General features: G+C 33.5%; 1 pseudogene; it reads left to right on the top strand.

Moving 5' to 3' along the window:
* The first annotated feature begins 3,192 nt into the window (after positions 1–3,192).
* LOC120591981 (uncharacterized) lies at positions 3,193–3,311 on the top strand (annotated as a pseudogene).
* Positions 3,312–10,390: the final 7,079 nt, after the last annotated feature.

Genomic DNA, 10,390 nt, shown 5'->3' with positions numbered 1-10,390 from the left:
CTAGCCCATCCCATTGGGTATTATTATGTTAGACATCTAATGTAATAGAGAATCGAACACACTGATGTCTATGAAACAGAATCATAAGTTACCGCTTTAACTTGTGTACAAAGCTTAGTACATGGGCTTTCCACTAACCAGAAATACAGAAGGCATCATTAATTTTGTGGTCAATGTAAAAAATGCCCCTTGAGTTTGTACAGTGCACAACCTGCATAGCTATATGAATAAGGCTTGCTACAAGACCAAGAAATGATAAGAAAGGAGCATCTAAGGTATCTCTCAATATCCGCATTTGGCCTTGATATTAGAAGGGATAGGTGTTAGTTCATGTTAAGATTCAGTAAACCTTGACCCATAGGCCAAGTTAGCCTACCACATTTGATTAAAAACAAAACAAAACAAAACAGTTTTATTGTAAAACAGAACACTCATTTGTTTATCTCTGTCTATTGCTGTTTTATGATACAACAAAAGAGCTGAATAGTTGTGAGAGTATAGCCTGAAAAGCTGAAAATCTTTACTATGCTTCTCTAGACAGAAAAGATTTGCCAACCCCTGCCCAAAGTATACTCAATTATGAAAACAAATCAACAAAAAAACAATGGAATAAAAATCTCCAAGGATATATCGACATAGTGGTCCCCGATCTCTTTGGCACCAGGCACCAGGGATTCCTATGAGAATGCCTGATGATCTAATGCATGATGATCTGAAGTGGAGCTGAGGCAGTGATGCTAGCGCTGGGGAGCAGCTGCGAATACAGATGAAGTTTCACTTGCTGGACTGCCACTCGTATCCTGCTGTACAGCCTGGTTCATAACATGCCCGGACCGGTACCAGGCCATGGATAGTACTGGTCCATGGCCTGGGAGTTGAGGACCCCTGATGCAATAGATATTACTACTGCCCACCAATATTTCTTGTTCTCTTTTCCAATGAGACATTCAGAAATAGTTTGACCCCTTGAATTTAGGCAAGGCCATAGGATTTGCCTTTGGCAGGAAAATGTGAACAAAAGGGTCACAAATCACTTTCTGGTTGAAGTTTTAAAGGGAAAATGTGTGTATTTTCATACTCTCCTCATTCTGCTGATGTAGTTATTAAAGAGCAAATGATGTAAAGTTGTAACCTGGGATGCTGAACCGAACCACGTAGGTCAACTGCCTTGGAGACAGCTGCCTGGAAAGCTGCCTAAACCCAGCAGAAATTGTATGAGAGAAGAATAAATCTTTAATGCTTTAAGCCATTGAGAATTGGAACTGTTTATTACCATTATGTTTACCCAGCTTCTTAAACTACTTGTAGAGCATGAACATGATAGGTATAGAATGGAATTCCTCAATGGAATTTATGACTACAGTCTTAAATGGAGCTAAAATTTTAATAACTGAAAAAGCATTTACATTCTCACTAATACTCTCAATCAACATATTTTAAAGTGGCAGATCATAATAGAATTAAGACAGTTTGCAAAGAACTGTGGTCATGGGAAGGAAAAATATAATTTAAATTAGATTAATATCAAGAATAAAGATTTGTTATAATACACTTTAAATTATTAGCTGTTTATTTTTAACTCAGGTTTAAAAATCTCTTCTTTTAATAATTCTATAATTTTCATTTTTCACCATTAACATTTATAGTATAGTAAAACAGCAAATTGACTGAGGCCTGTAGCCCATTATTTTAATAATGATGAAGTTCACAACATGTTTGTTCCTTTTGAGATATAACATAAAAGAAAATGGGTTTTAAAAGTTGAAGTTTGAATTAGATGGAATTTCTGTTTTCAAAAGAAAAAAAAAAACTAAAATGCTTAGAATTTTTCCCCTTCTTGAGTTTGCTGGTATCAGGACTGGGTTAATAAAGCTGACAAGCTTGGGCTTTTTATAGCAGTCGTTAATTTTCCATGAGGTTGAAATTGAGATAGTGTGGAAGATTTCCCCATTGTGTCACTGAATGTTTGAATGTAGTTAGACTAAATTTCTCCAGCATATAAACTTATTTCCTCCAAACAGCTAAAGCATTATTTGTGAATCTAGCAAATTTCTCAATCATTTACATTCAAGATTCATACCTTATCATTTCAACTAAGTTTCTAGACTCTCTTGGATCAATGGAAATAGTGAGCTTTGACAAAAGGAAAAAACTTTAAATGCTGACATTTTAAAGTTTAAGTATTTCCTATATCTATTTCCTTGTTTTTTTCGAAAAAGATTATAGCATGCTTTCCATTTAGAAATTATTAAAAACCTTAAATTATATTTTAAAAATTGCAGAAAAAGGAAAATTTATACATGCATATACACAGAAATCTGCAGATAAGGATTGATAATCATTTAAAAATAAGTTTATAGTAATTACATTTTAAAATGAAAGTAGATAAGGGAAATAAATTTGGACAGAGCACACTTTGAAAGAAATAACTTTATCATAAAATTTTTATTATATCTTTGTTAATATTCTCCCTGAACTGTTGTTGCACATTTATTCTATAAAATGAGACACAAAGGATTTTTTTTTTCATACTTAAATTGGTAAAACTATTTGGAGCATGAAAGAAAAGATCAAAAGGGGAAATTGGGAACAAAGCCCAGTGATCAGAATTCAGGATAAGCCACAACACATAATAATTCTAATTATTAACCTTTAATTAAACCATAGGGAGAATTTATGCCCTGAATAAACTTGTTCTCACAGCTTTTTGTGACTTCAAGATAGAATGTTTTGATGTTTCTAAATATCAGCCAAAGAGGAAGCTTATTATTTAATGTCTTATGATCTATAGAAATCTAAAGGCAAGAACATATGTTAATTGTAAAGTTCAAGACAAAATATGGTCTTCAAGGGTGTTGTTGTAAAATATTTGAATTTAGCAAGCAAATTAATTCTGACATAAGTAACAAATTTATGAAAGCCCAAATGATGAATTAAAGAACAGTTTATTGACAATATATTTACTGAATTCATTTAAAAATAACCTGCTATTGCAAAGTAGATTTTCTCTGGAATAAAAAAAACAAGCTAAATTGGTTTATGTGTCTGGGCTATAATATTAAGGTAGGTTAGCCTATACTTGGAGGATAACCTATTCAAAGTACATTTAATAAATTTCATATTTCCTATGTTCTTGGCTACTGGGCTGATAGAATTTTGATGTTTTTCTGAGCTCAAAAGTTCCTTCTTTGAGTCTATGGCCATGCCACCCTGAACAAGCCCAATCCTGTCTGATCTCGGAAGCTAAGCAGGGTCGGGCCTCATTAGTACTTGGATGGGAGACCACCTAGGAAGACCAGATACTGTAGGCATGAAAAATAAAAAATAAGAGATTGTAAGCTTACAAAGTCCTTGTAATCTGTGAGGTCAACCAAGGGTTGCCTCACCTGAAAAAAAGAATGTTCCTTCTTTGAGATCCTATGCTTAAGTATACCACAGTTTAGTCAAGGAGGCAATTGCATGGAGTGATTTTTCCAAAAAGGAAGATCCAATGTTAATTTCCTTCTGTGCTAAACTTAGTCAACATTGTACAATGTTACGGGGTGCCCAATAACTGAAAGTTTCTTCTAAAACAGCTATTTTTTTGTATAAGCATGCTTGATATTTTAGTAGCATTTTAGTTTCAGACTTCATTTTTTTTCCTTTGCTTGAATTTTTCTGATATTTCTAGAAAACTGAATAGTGTAGTATAGAATCCAACAACTCTTTGCTAGGCCTTACCTTCACGCTCACAGAGAGGGGACCCCTGCGTCTTAGTCCATTTGGGCTGATATCATAGATTACCATAGATATCTGTTTTCTCTCTATATCTTCTCAGGGCACAAGGGACAAAGGATTTCTGTGGGATCTCCTTTATAAGGACACTGATCTAATTCATGGGAGCTCCACCCTCATCACCTAATCAATTATCGTAGGCCCCACCTTCAAATATGGTCACATTGAAGACTGTCGACATATGAGCATCTAAGTCTTGTAGGTACCAGTGGCCCCTCCTTTGATACCACTCCACACCTCCACCCGTACCCACATCTTGCACTCTGTACCTGTGATGGGAGAGGCAGCTCTGAAGATCTCCAGAATCACCTTTATATTGTTCTTCAATTGGTTTAGAGAATTGCTCAGGCTTCTCTTGAGATGGCCAATTCATACTAATTTTATCAAAAGGTTGCTTGGCCACATCTTTAGTGTTCTCATGTTCTGCAATAGAGATAGGCTGAGAATTTTCAGATCTTTAAGTTCTGCTTCCTTTTTTTGTTTAATTCTATCTTTAAGTCATTCCTCTCTTCTCTCATTTTCCTATAAATGGGCAGGAGAAGCCAAGCCATATCTTCAACACTGCTTAGAAATGGTTTCAGCGAAATATTCAGTGTCCTCACTTGCAAAATTCTACCTCCCACAAAACACTGAAAACGAAATAATTCAGCCAAGTTTTTTGCAAATTTAGAACAAGGATTGCCTTTTCTCCATTGTCCAATAATGTCTTCCTCTTTTCTTTCTGAGACCTCATCAGAATGGGTCTTACTGTACATATTTTTACCAACATTCTGTTGAGGAAAACTCACATGTTCCCTAAGAAGGTTGAAGCTTTCTCTACAGCTCTCCTCTTTTCTGTTGTAGCTCTCACCAGGATTGACTTTAAAGGTCCATTCATGATAATGTAACCTATTTCCAACATGCTTCTCAAAAGTCTTCCAGCCTCTATTCATTATCTAGTTCCAAAGCTGCTTCTACATTTTTAGGTATTTGGTGCAGCAACACCCCATTACTGGAACCAACTTCTGTCATAGACTTTTTGAGCTGCTATAACAGAACACCATAGAATAGGTGGTTTATACACAACTGATTTTTTTTTTTCTCATTGTTCTGGGGCCTGGGAAGTCCAAGATCAAGGAGTCGGCAGATTCATTGTCTGGTGAGAGCCCATTTTCTGGCTCACAGGCATCTTCTCATTGTGTCTTCACATGGCAGAAGGGGTAATGGAGCTCTCTGGAGTCCCTTTTATAAGAGTACTAATCCTATTCATAAAGGTTCCACTCTCATGACCTAATCACCTTCCAAAGGCCTCCCCTCCAAATGCCATCAATTGAGTGTTAGGTTTCAACATACGAATTGGGGTTGGGACAAAATTCCATCCGTAACATTCTTTCCCCCGCCTCTTTAATTCCCACCCGCCCCCCCAACTTCCACCCCTGACCTATGGATGTTACCGTCCCCCCTTAAGAACTGAATCTCTGAAGGTGGGGCGTCTCCTCCAACGCACTCACGGCATACCCAGGGAACCCGGGGAACCCAGGGAACCCAGCGCACCAGGAGTATGGTCCATGGCTCCACTTGGGGCATGAAACCAGGACCTTCTGCATGTAAAGCAGACATGCTAACCACTACACTATGGAGCCACCCCCAGTCTGTAACATTCTGTAGCTATGTTTATGCTATGTGTTCTTAGTTATTTTTCCTCAGCTTTGGAATGTTGATCTGTGATATGCAAATATTGAGTGGCATTGGGAGGTTAGTCTTACTAGCAATTGAGCTTTTAAGGAGGGGTGGCTACACTCTGCCATCAAAATCTCAGGATCTCTTCTTGGGAGAAAACTTTCTAAAACATTTTTTTTTCTCTCAGATTCTGTGAGACAGGCCAGAGTCCCATATAGAAATAGATTTTTGCTTATTTGTTTGTTTTGTTTAAGTCAGTGCAAAGTAATTTCTGTTCTTTCAAAAAAGTCAATACCAAACTAGTATGAAAGGATTGGCATTGGTCATCCAAAATAAATATCATTAATGTTGAAATTGCCATATATCATTTCAAAACACAAATTAATTTTTTGTTAAACATGAGACACAATGTCTTATCTGAGGAAAACATATGTTTTGCTTTTGATGCTTTTGTCTAAAGAAAGCTTTCTTACCAACATCCCAAATTGTCAATCTATTTTATTTTAAATAATAGTCTTGGAAGAATAACACAGATCAGATTTTAATGAAAATATTATAAGTAGCATATGTAAATACTAGCAGCAATTAGTGATATTTCTTAATATTGTGGTAACATTGTTTTTCTGTGAAACCACGGGAAATTGGCTAAAACTGTGTGACAGATGCTACTGAATTTATTCAGACTGACAATATGTATGAGTAGCTGTCTCTTCTTGTATATAGGAGATATTCAGAAAAGCAGTCTTTTTCATTTTTCCTTCTGAGAACTTGGTGACTTGGCATGTGTCCAAGTATGATTATTTAAAATTATATTCAAATCAGATTACTGTATGTCAGTCTCCCCTGCTACTTATTGATAAGGTAAGAAATAACCAAACTCTGATCTTCTAAGAAACATTAACACATGGGATGCAATAGTCTTACTAAAGAAAATGAAAGTTTGAGCAGAATAGGGCTTATGACTAGTGAACTCTGGGAACATAAAGTACCTTAAAACTAAAAATAGATCTATTATAAAAAATTGAGGCTCTAGTAAAAGAACATCATAATCTACTTCATGTCCAAGAATGTATAATGCATTTTCCTTAGTGAGAGAGACAAGTTATTCTTTATCACCAAGAAACTTCTATTTCTTTTCCAAAAGGATAATAAGATTTTGTTGGATATTGTGTGAACCAAGGATTCTTTACGTAAATAGCGCTTTTAAGAATACCATAAATTTCTGTGAGATACAACTGTAAAGTTAAGAAAATAAAATTAGTTGCTACGCATTTTAGTTTCACTTCTTTTCCTTATTCTTTTAGGACACCAATTGATGACCCCTGATGCTATGAGGGAGAGTTCCTAGAGGTCAGTTATCTTTTAAATATTTATTTGAGTAAAATTTTCCATGAGTATTTTTAAATCATGAATAGTAATTAAAAATTATTTCTTTAGTTGAGGGAGAGTGATCTTGTTGACAAAATGCCAGGCGGGAAGACTCATTAAAATGAATGAACACTCATGTAAGCCTTAAACATTTGAAGAAAAACTCTTAAGGAAGATTGTGTCTTGCTTTGAGAACAAATCTATTAGTGATACCAAAAACAAAAGGAGAGAGAGAAATTAAAAAAATGTCAATTTAATTAAAAGAAAATAATAAATATGGACAAATGAAGAAGTGAATCCTTAATTTATTTAAGTGTCTGATTTTTAAAGTTATTTTGGAGAGATGAGGCACAACCATTAATTTCAGAAGCTCGAGTCAATTACAAACATTCTTATAATTTGCTTCTGTTGTATTATGTTGTCCTGAATATGCTTTATATCCAGCTACTTTTTAGTGGGCCTGATGTCTTTGTTGGAAGGATGCAAACAGGATAAATATTTTATAATGATAGAAGAAAGTCATCAATTCTTGGAGAAAATTAATGGGAGTGATTTGAATGGGGAAAAGATGTTGATAATTCTTATTTATATAGCCTTTGGAAACTATCCTTAATGTACTTTGAGGTTTCTAGCTACTAAAATCAGATCAGAATATTAAAGCTGATATAAAAATATGTCTGAATTTGTAATTATAAGGTAATGAAGAGATGTTTTTAAAGGTTTAATTTTTGAAAGTTGGGCAAAAAGAAGACAACTAAACAAAAGTATAACTGTTATCATAACTGCTAGTAAATGTTTTATAGCAAATACTTCAGGAAAAACAAAATAGTTGTCTAAATTTATTCTGTTACATAAAGGGATACATGTAGACACTAGTTCAATAGGGACAGCATCAAGAGAGGAACATAGCAACAACTAAATGGATAGTTTATAATAAAATAAATTTCTGCATTTAAATTATGCCAACAGTGCTAAAAGAGAATTATTTTTATAGAAGTGTGAAAAAGAGTATGTTTTTGGTAAGAAAAATTACATGAAAAATATATGTACAAATTGTGCTTTTATGCCTTACATGGCAATGGTATAAGGAGATCACCTGATTACATGATTACCTATCTACCGGGAAATTGCTTTTATAATTGTAGAAATGGCAGAAAAATATAAAGGAGTACTTTTCTAAGTTTTTGGTCTCTAGTTAAATCTATTCTAAAGGATTCATAACACTTAGTCTATGTAAGGCTGCTTTGACATGAAAAGGGAAAAAAACTGTACTTTTCTTTTTAGACAACTATTATTACTTCATTTTTCTAATATTTATATTTTCCCTGTTTTATTTTATAAGCATTAACATTAACATGGATGAAAAATCTAATTAATTGGAAACACTTTAAACTTCAACAATTAGTTGATGTTTGAATATATTTACTGGCTCTTCTATAGACAGATCATTCATGGAGAAGGAGAGATAAAAAGGGTTACGCACAATTTCTCCAAGAGGTATTTATAATCATTGGTTAGTATCAAAATTGACAGTTATTTAAATTGGAAACCTTGGTCTTTATTCAGTGGAACCAAATTAAATCTTCGCTGATTCAGGAGAAATGATATGGTTTAATTTTATACATTCTTTCAAATTTAATTTAGTACCACATAAATATACTTTCCCACATTAACTTTCCTGTAAAGAGCAAAAACCATTTTGAAAAAAAGTAAATAGTTCAGTGAACAACTTCAAGAACCTTATTTCTGGTTTGAATTATGGGAAGATAAATCTAAAAGTGATGAATGCTGATTATTATAACTATGCAAGATTAGAGCAGTATTTTTTGAAAATAAAAACTATTGATCAATAATAATTGTGAAAATACCATTGCTAGAGGCAGAATCATTCATATGTATGATGACAAGTAAAAAGAGTTTGAAATTTACCTCTAATTTCTCAAATGAAGTATAATAGGTAGCCAGAAAATTTGTTCTTAATATCTGCAAGTAGGTTTTTAAAGTTTAGATTTGGCATATAATCTTAAATAAAATATTTTCAATTCTTTGCTTTACTTCATGCCGTAAAGTGAAAATGAGACTTTGCACTACCTTAGATAAATTTTAGGACCATTTTATTATAAAATTATTAAAATTGAAAACACTCTATATCTAACATTTCCTTTTAACTGCAGTCTTCTCCTCAATCTTAATCTTAGTATTTATTCATTCATTCACTCATTTATTCATTCAGTCAGTCATTTATTCATTCATCTATTCATCTCTTTGAGTGATCCTTCCCAAGAATATGTTTTATAAGGACATTGTTTGCCTCTTTCACTCTCTATATATCTACTTTTTGGAAATTTTTCTGTTCTCTTAATTGATGTTTGAATACAATTTTTCACACACACACAAAAATTAATTCCTAACTATTGAAGTTTTAACATATAATTTCCTTCTCTCACCTAAGAATCTTACCTGTATTTCTGATTTAGCATCTATAGTATACTGGTCAACTGGTCGATGTTTTTGAACTGACTCTCCAGGAAAAAAAAAGGAAGAAAAAAAGAAAAGAAACACCTTCATATGTAGCATTTGTTGATTTCAATGGTGGAATATTCCCACCATTAATGCTGCCATCAGCTCATAAAATTTCTGAAAATTTAAAAAGTAATTATTTTGAGCTGGTAGTAGCTAACTCCAGTACACCACTCTAGGTATAATAATTTTAAAGGAAAAACATTGTCTTAGGGGAATTTTCCAAGAAACTTCAAAAAGGTAAGAAGATTTTTTTTGCTCTGGAATGCAGAGCTGGAAGAGGTGTTCCTTCAAAAAAGTAAAGTAAACATCATAGTCTTAATTTTTTTCAAACTCACTGGAGAGCTAAGTTTGTTGAGTAACTGACTAGCAGATATATGAGGAGAGCCAGATATTTTCCAAAAAGACGTGCAAGTACTCCTTTCTTGGAGTAGACCCTAGTGGTGGGCTGGAGAGATAGTGTAAGGTCTCCGATGACCACTGAACTTAGGAAAATCTGCACACTCTGGCAGTTTTTTCTTTATGAATTCCACCAAGACCCAGGTACATCCTGCCTGTCTATGATTGAGACTTACGCAGTATGACAGAAAACATTCTCCACCCTTTGTGGAGTGGCGTGGTGAGTAATGGTACAACAAGGTGATTAAAATCATTGCCAATTTTTTATTTGAGAATAAAGTGGTGAAAGAATGTGATGATTGAAAGTTCTTTTATATCATTGGGAAGTCAAGAGAAAAATTGGTAAAATAGATCTACTTGTGTTAGAAAAAGTTAAATTCCTAATATAACTAGAGAAAATTTGATCAAACAAGAAAAAATGTTGAAAAAGAAATATGAATTAACTATGTAAATATAAGCAATATAAAATATAACAGAAGATATATAACAAATAGAATATAAATCAAAGAATATAAATCATGTATAACAGTCAATTCCTTAAATGACAATAGTCTGAGTTCTGTCATAAAAAGATTAGATTAGGTTAAGAAAATAATTCAGCTGTAGGCTCTTAATAAGAAATACATCAAAATCAGAGTGGAAGTATAAGAATAAAGGAATTGATGTTCCT

Source organism: Pteropus medius, unplaced genomic scaffold, assembly GCF_902729225.1.
Source record: "Pteropus medius unplaced genomic scaffold, Ma_sr-lr_union100, whole genome shotgun sequence".
Lineage (NCBI taxonomy): Eukaryota > Metazoa > Chordata > Mammalia > Chiroptera > Pteropodidae > Pteropus > Pteropus medius.
This window is presented reverse-complemented; position numbering and strand designations above follow the sequence as displayed.